Genomic DNA, 13,235 nt, shown 5'->3' on the forward strand with positions numbered 1-13,235 from the left:
AAAAACTCTTTAGAGGAGATTATTTTTACACATATGATCTATATCGTACCCATATGATTTAGGTTTTCTATAAAACATTCATGTATGCATTACATATATTAGTCCTGGGTAATATTAGGTGTGTTATATCTTTCTGTGAGGAGAATTATGTGTGTGGTATATGTAGAAGGCTTTATATTCTTAGATTATAAATATATGTTGAGACTTTGCCTTTCATTTATTAATTTAGTGGCACTGCCTCAGTTGTATGCTTTGTTCGAGACTGACAAAAGCTTCTGTAACTTAAACTATCTGAGGGAGTTTTCTTTCTGTGGTTTCACATTACTTGAGCAAGGAAGATACCCCAGACAGCGGTGCTGCGTGAGCACAGGATCTTGGTGGGATTGCCACGCTCCTGGCTTTGGTGGGGCTGTGCGTGGAGCCTTGGCCTCAGCGAGCTGCAGCCACGTCCGCTTTCTCCTCCAGATCAGAAACCCTCCCCCATTCTTGTTATTCTCTCATTCTGCCACCTGCTTTTAATTTGCGAGTGAGGCTTGTTGCTCTTCTTGATCTCTCATCTGATTATTTTGTCTTACTAGCTTCTAAAGTATATGGTAATGAGAGAATAGCAACATAATAAGCAGAAAATTCCTTCACATTATGGGTTTTTGACTGATAGTTATTTTTCTTGTATCTTCTTTTCACTGCAGATGTCTCCTTTATTTATTTATTTATTGTTTGTTTGTTTTCTTTCTTCAATATAATTTCTTGATTTTAGCCTTTGGGCTAGGATCTTGCTGTTTCCATCCTTCAGTGATTTTTTTTTTTTTCCAAGAGAATATACTTTAAGAAACTTTTCAGTTTACTTTTCAAACTAGACTCAAACAGTGACTCAGAACTGAGCACTGAGCTGTCTGAATTATATTTGTCAACCAGTGCAGCAGTGGAAATTCATGCCATTTAAAGCAATTAAGACATTCTGTCCAGAAGTTACTTATGCTGTGAAACTGGACTTGGGAATATTCAAGCATATGAGACCTGTGTGAATTTCTGAATAGTATGTTTCTAAAAATATTTTCTCTTTACTGTGGTGATATTTTAATATACACATTTCCAAAGTTATCAGTTAATCTGCATGTGGGCTATTGAAACCTGGTCTTCCACACGTCATAGGTGGTAAACAATCAGGCCCACCCTTCCAGAAACATGCAAAAAATACATCCTTCTGAATTTCCTGTGGGGTTTGCAGTGCTTGCCATGTGAGAAAAGAACAAAGAACATTTGAATTCCTTTCAATTTGATCTTGAAGTCAGGAATGTCCCATAGAGACACTTGTTCACTTTAGGGTTACAAGTATTGCTCGATCTATTAATGAACTAGCACAGCAGCAGGTTCAAGTCATCATTATATGATGAAGCACAAGGATATGAATAACAGATGCATGGATTTTGCTGCTTGCAGAATGTGGTTATATCACAGAGCAGCACAACTCAAGCACAAGTACCAATACCTTGTTAAAGAAGGAAATATCCTGAGGTTGTACTGAGGTCCATTAACAGAGCTTAGCAGAAACCTGTGGTATATCAACTCTTGCCCAGATTTTGCATTTCAGACCATTTCTTTTACTACATTACCTGTGTAAGGAGTACATCCAAGCAGATATTGCATATAAAACTCATATATTCTAAAGTTAAAGTACTTCTTAGATTGTAAGTATCTCAGATTTTTTTCATGTTTATCATGAAAGACAAGAGCCCACAGATGCTGAGCATTATATCATGATGCAGGTGGACAGAGAATCCTGTTTCCTCTTTCCCTTCCCTCTTCCCACACCTTCCCAAACTAAATCAGGAGTTATTGTAGGAGCCCCATTCCATTCTTTACTGTGCAAGAAAGAGATTTAGTCATTTGTTACTATGGCTTACTGTCTAGACTCTTTGGCTTTTAAATATGCTTACTCTCTTTTCTAAGATTTGATGCTAATACTATAGCATCAATTCAAATTCTCCAATGGTGGTCACTCTTGCATCTGCAATGGATAAACTGGGATAGCTATCAGACCTTCAGGATATTTCATCCAATTGAACCACACTGTGAGATGTAATAATTGATTTATTCAATGATCTCTGCTGGCTTGCATTTATACAGTCTACTAAAGGAATCCTAGGTCCTTGCACTGAGAGAATTTCAAAAGTTTCATAGAGGATGACAATAATTCAGAATGTATGAAAAGAAAATTTCTTTGACTGGGAGTCTGGAATAGTTAGAAAAGTGCTTCAGTGTCCTCAGAAGTCAAATTAACCACAGTGTGTTGTATACCTGCTGTTAGTTTGGTTGCAAGTCAAATGACCTTTATTTAGTAGAGCATCCAAATGGAGCATTTTGTGAGAGTGTTCCTTGAAGTTTCCTGGTGAAGACAGTGATTTAAAAAAAATATCTTTTTGATAGGCTTTGACTGTTCATGTAGAGAATGTGTTAATGGCAGTTCTTCCCTTTAGCAACTTAACATGGAAAGTTAGGCTTAGAAGCTGTTCTCTGCTTTTGCCACAGCTATTTTACTTACCAATAAAAATTCAAAGGGCTATGCTTAGTTTGCAATGGGAGTGTGGAGGAAAGGGGCAGCTTCAATGTCAGTGCTTGAATCATGAGGATTATATTTTATCTTGGCCATTATTTTTCTTTAAAAAAATAAATCTAACAAACCCGTGACAAACAGAGTAAATATGAAGCAATGTCAAGGCTCGTCACTCTCTTCAGCTCTAGCAGGGTTAGGCTTTCAGCTCCTGGTGCTGTTTTCTCCCAGCACCATGCCTTCTCCATCCACATTGCTTTCATTGGAGACAAAAGGATTTTTTTTTTCTTTTTAAATTTTGGATGCTGAGGAATTGTGCCAGATTGAGCTGGCAAAGAGATAAGTGCCACAGCAGGGAGGAAGATTCATAAATGATGAAGACACAATCTCTTAAACTCCCTCTCTCACAGGTGTTTTGTTATTAATGAAGCTGAAAAAGATGCTCCAAATTACATCTCCTCCTTGACATGAGAGCTTTGGCAGCCCTTTGTGACTGAAAGCTCCTGCTCTTGCAGGTGTGCGGGATAAACTTGCAAGCCAGAATGGGGAAATTGGAGAGAGAAAGAAAAATATTCACATACCCAAGGGATCCTAGAGATGGAAGAGGGAGGAAACAGGGAGAGCAAGAAAAAACAGTCAGTGCTTTGTGAAATGTATTCTGTCAATATAAGGGAGAAGAGATAACTATAAACTTCATCTCCATGCATCTTATTTATTCCTCCAGCCCACATAAGCATGGCAGCAAAGAGAATTGTAATCTGGTCTGTAACCCTACACTGACATCCTGTTTAAATTCCTAAGCATAGCAACCTAAAGGCTAAAAGGATTTATGAAGTTTTGTAAGCTCTTTTCCAGAAAACAAGTTATGACATCAAGGCTTTGGAACAAAAGAAAAAGGTTTATTTTTTCTGTTTTATTTTTCATCTTTTTTCCCCAATGTGTTAAGACCTGACTTGACAAACAAATGGAAAATAATTATATTATGCTGGGTTTTATTGCCTTGTTATGGAAGAATGAAGTTCATTTTTGCCTTTTATTGGCACCATCTGTTTCTTTTCTGGCAAGTATCTAAGACAGCATCATATGGTAATATCATACATATAAGTGGGCCGGTCCTGAAGTATTCGGGTTGTACTGATCATCAGATGCTCAAAACTTCTATTTTTCATTACTCCTCATTCTACTGTGTAGCCTGACAAAACAAAATTAAAAACATAACGTAAGAACTGTAACACACACTTCCCTTGGAGAGAGAGACAATAAATAGTTACCTGTTAGAGATGATGAAAAATTTACGTAGTGTGTTCAGGAAGAGTTTTGCTAAATTATTCTCACATTCACCTTTCTAAAATACTGGAAATGTCAGCGAGCAGTGCCCTCACCACTTCTACATGTGGAGCGTGGTGCAAAGCTGTCTGATCAAGGGCCATACATAGGTCGGCATTGCAGGGGGACGTGCTGTAGTTTTGAGGCTAATCCGAATTTTTTCATTGACCTTATTGCCAGAAGACATCTTACTCTTAGATACTCATTAAATGGCAGTACCTCTCGATTCCTTAAGGGAGCCTAAAGTATGACTGAAGTTGAGTGAGCTGTGGCACTAAGGGACAGGGTTTAGTGATGGGACTTGTTAGGTTGGGTTGATGGTTGGACTTGATGATCCTGAAAGTCTCAATGATTCTATGATTGATTCAGTGATTCTATGAGATGTGTCTCACTTACTGTCACATAAAAAAGCAATTCCAGATATTGATGTAACAAAGCTCTATTTTAATAGTTGTTGCAGTCAAATTTTATGAAAGAATAAAAGTCCAGCTTTTCCTAAAGTCTTTTGAAAGCTTTTGGGAATCTAACTTGATAGCAAAGTTGATATACATTACCTAAAGAGATCCCCAATGACAGTTAAGGTCTCAGCTTAGAGGTAGCAGAAGAAGAGTTGATAGGTGTTTTAACTTCAGAATCCATTTTAAAGTGTAAAGGGGATTCACCATGTCTTCTTTTGTTTCTGAGTCAGTGCCAGGTGTCAACAATTCATAGTAATAAGAGACCTAATGCGCAGTTTAGGTGCTACATAGCTACACCTAAGCATAAATCACAGAATCATCTAGGTTGGAAGTGATCTCCAAGATCACCGAGTCCAACCTCTGACCTAACACTAACAAGTCCTCTACTAAACCATATCACTAAGCTCTAAATCTAAACGTCTTTTAAAGACCTCCAGGGATGGTGACTGAACCACTTCCCTGGGCAGCCTATTCCAATTCCTAACAACCCCTTCCCTGAAGAAGTTCTTCCTAATATCCAACCTAAACCTCCCCTGGCGCAACTTTAGCCCATTCCCCCTCGTCCTGTCACCAGGCACGTGGGAGAACAGACCAATCCCCACCTCGCTACAGCCTCCTTTAAGGTACCTGTAGAGAGCGATAAGGTTGCCCCTGAGCCTCCTCTTCTCTAGACTGAACAACCCCAGCTCCCTCAGCCGCTCCTCCTAAGACTTGTTCTCCAGACCCCTCGAATTATCACTGGTGCATCTGTCCTGGAGCTGAACAGCTGAGAAGTTTACTTGGCCCTAACGTTTTGATTGATTTATTTTTGACTGGTTAGAAGAGGAAAACAGTATTGTTTTAATAAATTCCTACTAAAATGGTTCACATGTTTCTATGAAATTTGCCAGTGGTGACAGTTTGTGCAGTACACGCATTTACAAGGTTTTCTGTAAACAGGGTCCAAATATTGTGCAAATGTTCTATTTTGTGAGAACTCAATTAGTTTCTATGGAGACAATTATGTTGTCACAAACTGAGTGTTATGACTTCAAGTGTGAGATAAATAAGAAGAGCATGGGAACTGCTAATCAGCAAAAATGATCTACATTTGCTTTGTAATAACGAAAAAGCAACAGCAATCCACAACAATGAAATTAAAGTCAATGCTTTCTTTAATGTTGTCAGAGAGAAACATATTAATATTCTGAATTCATCCCGTGACTGTGTGCACCTGTCTTCTCATATTACTTCACACAGTTCTTCTGCTAAAAATTAGCATCACTTTTTAAACTACTTGTTCTGTGGTAGTGGAAAACAAAACTGGTAAAGCACATATCAGGACTGACGTTTCTTCAAGGGCTATCTGACAGCTCAGATGACAGACGTGTGCACATTCACCAGCCAGTGCTTCACTTGTGTGATGTAGCTGGGTTAAAACTATTTATTGGCATTTTAAATCTCTCTTACTTACACATTAGAAAATGAAACACAGCCTGTAATCTGGATGACATACTTAATTTGCACAACGCGTGCTGTTCGCCCAGTGCACACTTTAAGAGAGCAACAAGTGAAGATCTAGCACTTACTATTGTTGTAGTTCTAAACATCTTTCCCTTATGCTGAGCATAATATCTTGAGGGAGGATTGTAAGGGGATTGTAGCCACTGGGCTAGAGACAGCCTACACCTATATTTCATATAGCCCAGGGTCATAAGATTCTTTTCTCATGTTGTTGTTGTTAATGTGCAAAGGTCTATTTTGTCAAAGGTGCATAAAAGGGTCATTCATCCCAAACAGGGAAGATATCCCCCTGCTCCGTAGGTACAGTATTAGGGAGTTTGGGGATGCTATTCAGGAGACATATACTGAACATAAATAACATATGAGAGTCTGGTAATTAGAAGTGTTTTTGTTATGAGTAATGAAACACAGAAATATACATCTGAGACAAACCTTATAAATTTATGATAGATCAGCATATACCTCTGTATGTGTGTGAATGTTAATATATATTCACACAGTTTATATTCTATCATGTAGTATAAACATAATAGTGTAGTAAATTTAGAATATTTTCTCTTTCAATTCACACATATAGACACTCATGTTATATATTTATATTGAGGCTCCCCCTTTCTCTTTTATTTTAGCACTGTCTTGGCAACAGAAATGGCTGGTTTTCTTTGTTCAACATTGACAAGAGCTTTTACAACTTAAAAAATCTGACACAGTTCCAGCTTTTTTTTTTTTTTTCCCTTTCTTTCTTTCTTTTTTCTTCTTCTTCTTCTTGATTTTTTTTTTCCTCCAGGGTTTCATGTTACTTGAATGAGAAGGATATATACTGGTTGAACCTTCTGTGTTCAGCTGTTAAACTGACAGCTTTTTCTTCTGTCATGAGAAGGCTTTCAGTAATTTGGATGTGGTGCTTTTTCCTGTCACTGCCAAGAACAATGCTTCTGTTCAGGCTGACATCAGAGGTATAGAATTGCTCTGTGTTTGACCTCTGATAGCTGTGCATAATAGATCTGTGCATCACAAATACTCCACAAATAGTCTATTTGGGTGCATAGCTCAAGTCAAAACAGCAGTATATATTACAAGGATGTGTAAGTCAGAGGGGAGAGAGTTTAGGGGGGAAAAAGTCATTGCTAGACTTGCCATTCTGTATCAATGTTTACAAAGGAGCTATCTTCCTTATGCAAATGTGATATACTACATCTCTGCTCCTGACTCAGATTTACTTCATGCTCTGAACAATAGCATTCAGGAGACAGGTTTCTCAGAATTTTAGTTTAATTTATCTACAGATGCAAGGTAGGTAGATTTTGGGAAACAGTATAGGTTTCTCTTTCCATTACTGTTGGTTGAAATTGGAATGTGAACTTTTCGAATGCTTTTCTAATATTCAGTATGCAGTGTAAATAAGGCCAGATGGCACTAGCCAGTAGGTTGCAAAGAAGAATGAAAATTATATGGAAGTGAGGGACAGTCTGGTTCCATTTTCATGCTAGTGCTGTTTTTTAAAAAAATCTTTTTAATAGAGAAAGTATCATGTTTCTTCAGACTCCTCTGAAAATCCCTCTTCGAGTCAGTTATTTGACTTAATTAGAATTCTGTGGGTGTTATTTTATCCTTCTTTTAATCAAAATACATCTGTGAAACCTTTGTAATATACTGAAATATCTCTCTTTCCATAGATATTTTGATTATGGATAGTATTTCTTATATACCTACCAGAGTAATTTTGCCTGAAATCTGTGGGTTTGACACATCCTTTTTACTGCTCTGAAATAAACAGATGAGTCAGAAAATGGATGAAATTGGACTAGTCTCTCTATTTACAAGTGAAGAATGAGGTGCAGAAGAATATTTAAACTACTAAGGTCACTAGAAAGTATGTAGAAGAGCAGCTGGTATATCCCTGTGCATTGTCCTAAGCATAAAGTCTACATTGTGATGAACTTCCTCTTTGTCTACTTTTTGTTTGTTTTGGTGGTGTCTTGTTCTCGTCCCCCTCCCCGCGAGGAGTAAAAAAATTTCAAACTGAAATTGCTTTGGAAAATCTGTTTTGATGTGTCTGTACATGAGTAAATATCCATTTGTGTCATATTGCATCTTTGCATAATTATGCTAATTTGTGTACTTTGCAAAGGATTGACTTAGTCTTGTGATATTTCCTGTCTCTACATATATACAATGGGTGTGTTCATATGATTTTATATATATACAGACATTAGTAGCAATGGGGAATTAATTCTTATTGAAACTGTCTCATATGTCCAGAAGGCCTTCAAATATCCATAAAACATAAAAAAGTAGTACCTGTATTAAGAGTGTTGCATAAAAAGTTGAATATAATTGAGAGGCAAAGCATGTATGGGCTAAGTAAAACACTACTGTGGGCTATTGTTGTTTCAGTAAATCCATTTATCTAGATTTACATCAGAGAGAAATTTGGCCCGGTAGCTCTACTGAAAATTCAGCAATTTTTAATTCTGATTTTTTTTTGTAATTAAAAAAAAATGTATATATATCAAAGTTTTATGAGCAGTTGGAAGGAACTCTTAATGCAAATGTTCTTAGCAGGAGAAAAACATACTTAAATATCCATTAAAAGAAAATTGCAAATTGAAATTAAATGCTGTAAGTCTTAGTTGTATCCCTTGGTGCAATATAAGAAACATTAACCAAAAGACATAACTTTGGGAAGTGTCTGACTAACCTATCTAGTAATCTAACCAATCTAGTGAGAATTAATTTGACCTATTATCGGCCCCGCTATTTAGAGAATTTAGACCAATTACAGATAAAAGCAGCTGTACTATAATGGAATAAAGAAATACACTTCTATGTACTTTATATCTATCTCTCTATATAATATCTATATATAAAGTTATATATATATATATATTTCATGAAATGGACAGTTCTTTCTGGTAAAATAAAAGTAAAAGGAGTTCACATCCACATTTGAAACACTTAACAGCTAAAGATAACATTTTTTTCCTGTTTCCTAGTTCAATTTTATTTGACATGGAGCATTAGTAAAAATGTGCTTGTTGTTTACTGAATATTTTAAATACTTCACCAACTGACAAACAATTTGTACCATTTTATGCTGATGGTAAGAAATGGCCAGAGATACTAAAAGTTGATTTATTGAATGTGTTTATGAGAAATGTGCCTAATCATTTTACAGAATAATGAGCATAGAGTGCCTAACACTATGAGTTTCACCACTTATGCCTGTATTTCAGGAAAAAAAAATAAATACAAATAGCTGTTTTCGTCTTAAATGACATGAATATTTAAGTTATCCACCAATTAGTATTAGCAATCCACCTATGGAAAGAAGATATATACAAGATTTTACCATGAATTTATCAGTATCTAATGCCGAAATTCTCAAGTGATAGGTAGGTGGTATAATTCAGTGCTGTTCCTCTGAGGTTTGGAATTTGGACCTATTTCAAATTACCAAAGCTGGGATAGAAGTACTTCACAGAGGAAAGTGAAGGAAATGTCTTCCTTGGTGCCCTCCTTGTCACATTTTCTTTTTCCATCCCATGAGGAGAAGTCAACAGGCCCAATTTCCCTCTGTGTAAATACTTCAGCTGACTGACCAACAGGGTACTAATTCCTGCAAGTCTCTAAAAGCCTTCACTGCTGCAGAGCTCTGGAAAATGCAAGACCATGGCTCCCTTTCTTTTGTTCTCATATTGTCTGTTAAAATAGGCATTTCCTCAGGAGACATGTTATAGAGTCCTACTTTTGGTGTAGCTTCTGGCACAGATCAGTGATGGAAATAGAATATTGGACTGCATTCATACTAGAACTATTATAAAATGGTCTGTATTCTTCAGATATTTGTAAGATCATTGTATGTGACCATCAAACATGCCATTTTAGAAACTATAATAAAACAGGAAATTACTGGGAGATCATAATCTCTACACAGCTAGAGTTTGGCAACGTGCAGATATTTAATTTTATTCAGATAATTTGATCTTAATTAAAATGACAGATTTTTAGGAAATGGTGCTTGCTCAACTGTGAATTGTTGCAATACTCAATGTGTGGCAAGTCAATGCAAATCAGCTGCCACCTTTACTCACTGAACTCAAGCCACGTCAGAACACACTCACAGTCCCTGACCTGTCCATATTTTCCTACAAGACACATCGCTGGGTCTTGACAATTAGCAATGAGAGTATCTTGAGTCTACAGTGTGACAGTTAGAATTTCATGTGTACTTTGCATTCAAAGGCTGCAGAATATTGATTAGCAAAGATAATTGCTAAGGAATAGCAGTTGTGTAGAAAGGAATTTTTATCATCAAATTTATGACCACACTTGACCCAGAACTTTCCAGCTCAAAACTCAACATTAAGAATACTGCAAAGGCACAAGCATATGAAATATAAGAGGGAAAGTATTTGAAAAAGAACAGATTTTCCTCACCACTACTCTGCTTTATTCTTTGCAAACTAATAAAAGAAAAAATCAGACAAGCTGTGTAAGAATAATGGTCCTTATTGTAACCATGGCTCCTACAGGATAGGAAGAAGAAAAGGTAGGTAACTTAGAAATATTGAATAGCTTTTTAAAGATAGGTTAGTCAAGGGCCACTGCAGGAAGAAGTAAGGTAATGCTCTTTCTTTCCGTGACCATCTCACACCAAGAGCTATGCAAGGAGAAAACCATGGCGCAGATTTTTCTGGGATAAGAGCAGTGGTTATTTGTCAGTATGGAACTGGTCCAGCACTCAAAATGTAGGTTAAATCCACAATAGGACCAACAATGGCAATGTCTTTATGTGAAGATGAGAGGGGAAAAGGAATTATTTCTACCTTTGCTAGCATAAAAATGATGACGTTCTTCTGTCCTTTTTCTAGAAAATGCTGGGTACTTTGAAGTGTGAACCCTGCCTTTTAATTTTTTTAACTGAAGACAGAATTTCAGTTTGGTTTCCTTGGAAATGGACACTGTAAAATGATTCCTGTCATGTTGGTGTCTACCATTTTCTTTCCATCACCTTAGTAATGGAGTAAATTGAAGTGAATTACTCGTGTTAGGTAGATATATTTAAATCCATTATTTACTTTTTTTTTTTTTTAACGTTGTTGTATACCTACTTATATACTGCATTTTTGCACTGTTTTGTAAGCAAGCTGCTATAACAGACGTTGACTGTATGGCATAGTAGTTGCTTTTGCTTTTAGCTCAGTAAAATACATTCCTTGTTTCCAAAGCCTTTTCCAAGCAGAAACCCAAGTAGATTTTTTTTCCCTTTAATGTAATATCTCAGTGAATTTTCGCTGTGTTCCTCCATACTAGAGCTAGTGTAACCTCTGTTATGTTAGTATATGCCATCAATGGATGTCTGCTTATCTGCCAGGCTTCTAGGAAGACAGATTTGTTCAACTGCTGTATCTGATAAACAGATGAATAAATCAATGGCTGTCACTTTGGTGATACTTGTTCACGTGTATTTATTAAAAGTTAAACTGATTTCACTTTTAATATTTCTTCTGATGATCTATAAGAAAGCAAATAATCATTTTCAGTTCCCTTAGGGAAATCTGTTAAACAGTACCCTCACCTGCATAAGGGAGCATTGCTCTAGCCTTGAAAATTATTGATTATTACATGGTAGTAAAGTATATACCAAGGTTCAGAATCCCACAGGTAATTAGGCCCATAACTCCCATTGATTTCAATTGGAATTAAATATCTTCATGAGTTCTGAGAACTAGGTCTTAGTGGATTCATGTAATTTCATTCATCAAATTATTAGCTTTTGACTAGAAGGCAAAGCACAAGTAACAGCAACTGAGGAGAAGCCTTTAAGTGTCCTTCAGATGGCGTTATTTCTTCGTCCAGAATGAACAGAACAGAATGTCCTGGGCATACACCTTGTATGTGATGTCTGTGTGATGTGATTTCTTCTGCTGTGAATATTGTGCCAGTCTCTCTTTGCAGACCAACTACCCTATTTACCCTCTATCCTTTTGCACCTTGTGACATTTTTCACAAAATGGAGGAGAAATGAAAAAAGAGAGATACATGAGGACAAACGTGGGTGTGAAAAGTTTTTATATGATAGTTTAGAAGGAACCATGCACTCTCTCTGAGCACACCCATTAGGCAACATGTCCTATGGAAGACAATTTCCATAGAAAAATCATAGTGTAAGAAAATTTAACGTCATTACTGTTTATTACCAAATGCAAACATTTATTTCAGCCATATAGGTGTGAATTTTGAATTTGTTCTCTAATGTGATACATGAAAGCCAAAAAAGATATAAAATCTTGACCTTGGTGCCCCAGCTGTTTTTATCTACTTCTAAGGGAAGGATCAGTGTTCCTGAGATATGACTGTCAGGTTAAAGGAATACCTGCCTTGCAGCATCTGTTTTACTCCAAACGGTTCTAATCCCTGGTGGAGAAAGCAATAAAGTTCTGTGCTTCAGGTCACGTACCTGAGTACTGGCAGTTCTTTTCAATATCTTAGATTAAATGAACTGTGAAATATTTGTTTTATTAGAAGAGCTTTAGTTTACTTGTGAGTTGTTTTCTAAATCATTTCTGTCCAGAGTAGCTATGGAAATCAAGTTGTATGTATTGAACAGAGTGTTCAGAAACATTTTTAACAGTTTGATGCACAATGCTTCATTATTCTGATTGATTCTCTGCATGGAATTTCTAGACAAAATGCAGGCAAGAGGAATAAAAATTTCTCTTTATGGGGCCGAATTAGGATTAATAAGGCCAACATCGGCTTTTGGTTCTGCTGCATGTCTGCATATGTCCCTGCAATGCAAATTGTACAGGAAATTTATGGCAGGGGTGCAGGTACCACTGCCAACTCTGTTCACCGTACCCTCGGCAAGGACCTTGTGCTTGGGGTGAGAGAGGGCCGAGGGAGTCTAGGAACCTGCTTGCATCTGGACCTGAGGTGGCAAATCCACTACAGGGAGGCATCAGTTTGGACATCGGCTGTCTCAAGAAGCTTCATGCCATGTTTCACCTTTATTGCTGCAGACATCCCCAAAGATGTATTGCACGTATGAACTGTATGAAAATGTTGCTACCAGAATATTTTTGCTGTGGTAGAGTTTTACATATGTGCGTTCATATCTGGAACCATAATGTGTTGTATCTGTGCATCTGGAAACGCAGTAAGCTATTTCTCCTCTGTTGTGAGTTTCTTGGATGTTTTTCAGATAAGATCACCTTGAAAGAAGCAGTATTCTTGTGGAGAAGTTGTACCTGGAGGGGAAGAACATCCAGGCTTTCCCAGAATTTCAGCCCGTGCTGACAAGCTGCGAATTTGGGGTGTGAACTTTTTATGTGGTGAAGGCCAGCCTGGAAGTATGATGCTTTCACTGGCAGACTGAGCCAGCTCCTTAACAG

This window comes from Anser cygnoides, chromosome 12 (assembly GCF_040182565.1).
Source record: "Anser cygnoides isolate HZ-2024a breed goose chromosome 12, Taihu_goose_T2T_genome, whole genome shotgun sequence".
NCBI lineage: Eukaryota > Metazoa > Chordata > Aves > Anseriformes > Anatidae > Anser > Anser cygnoides.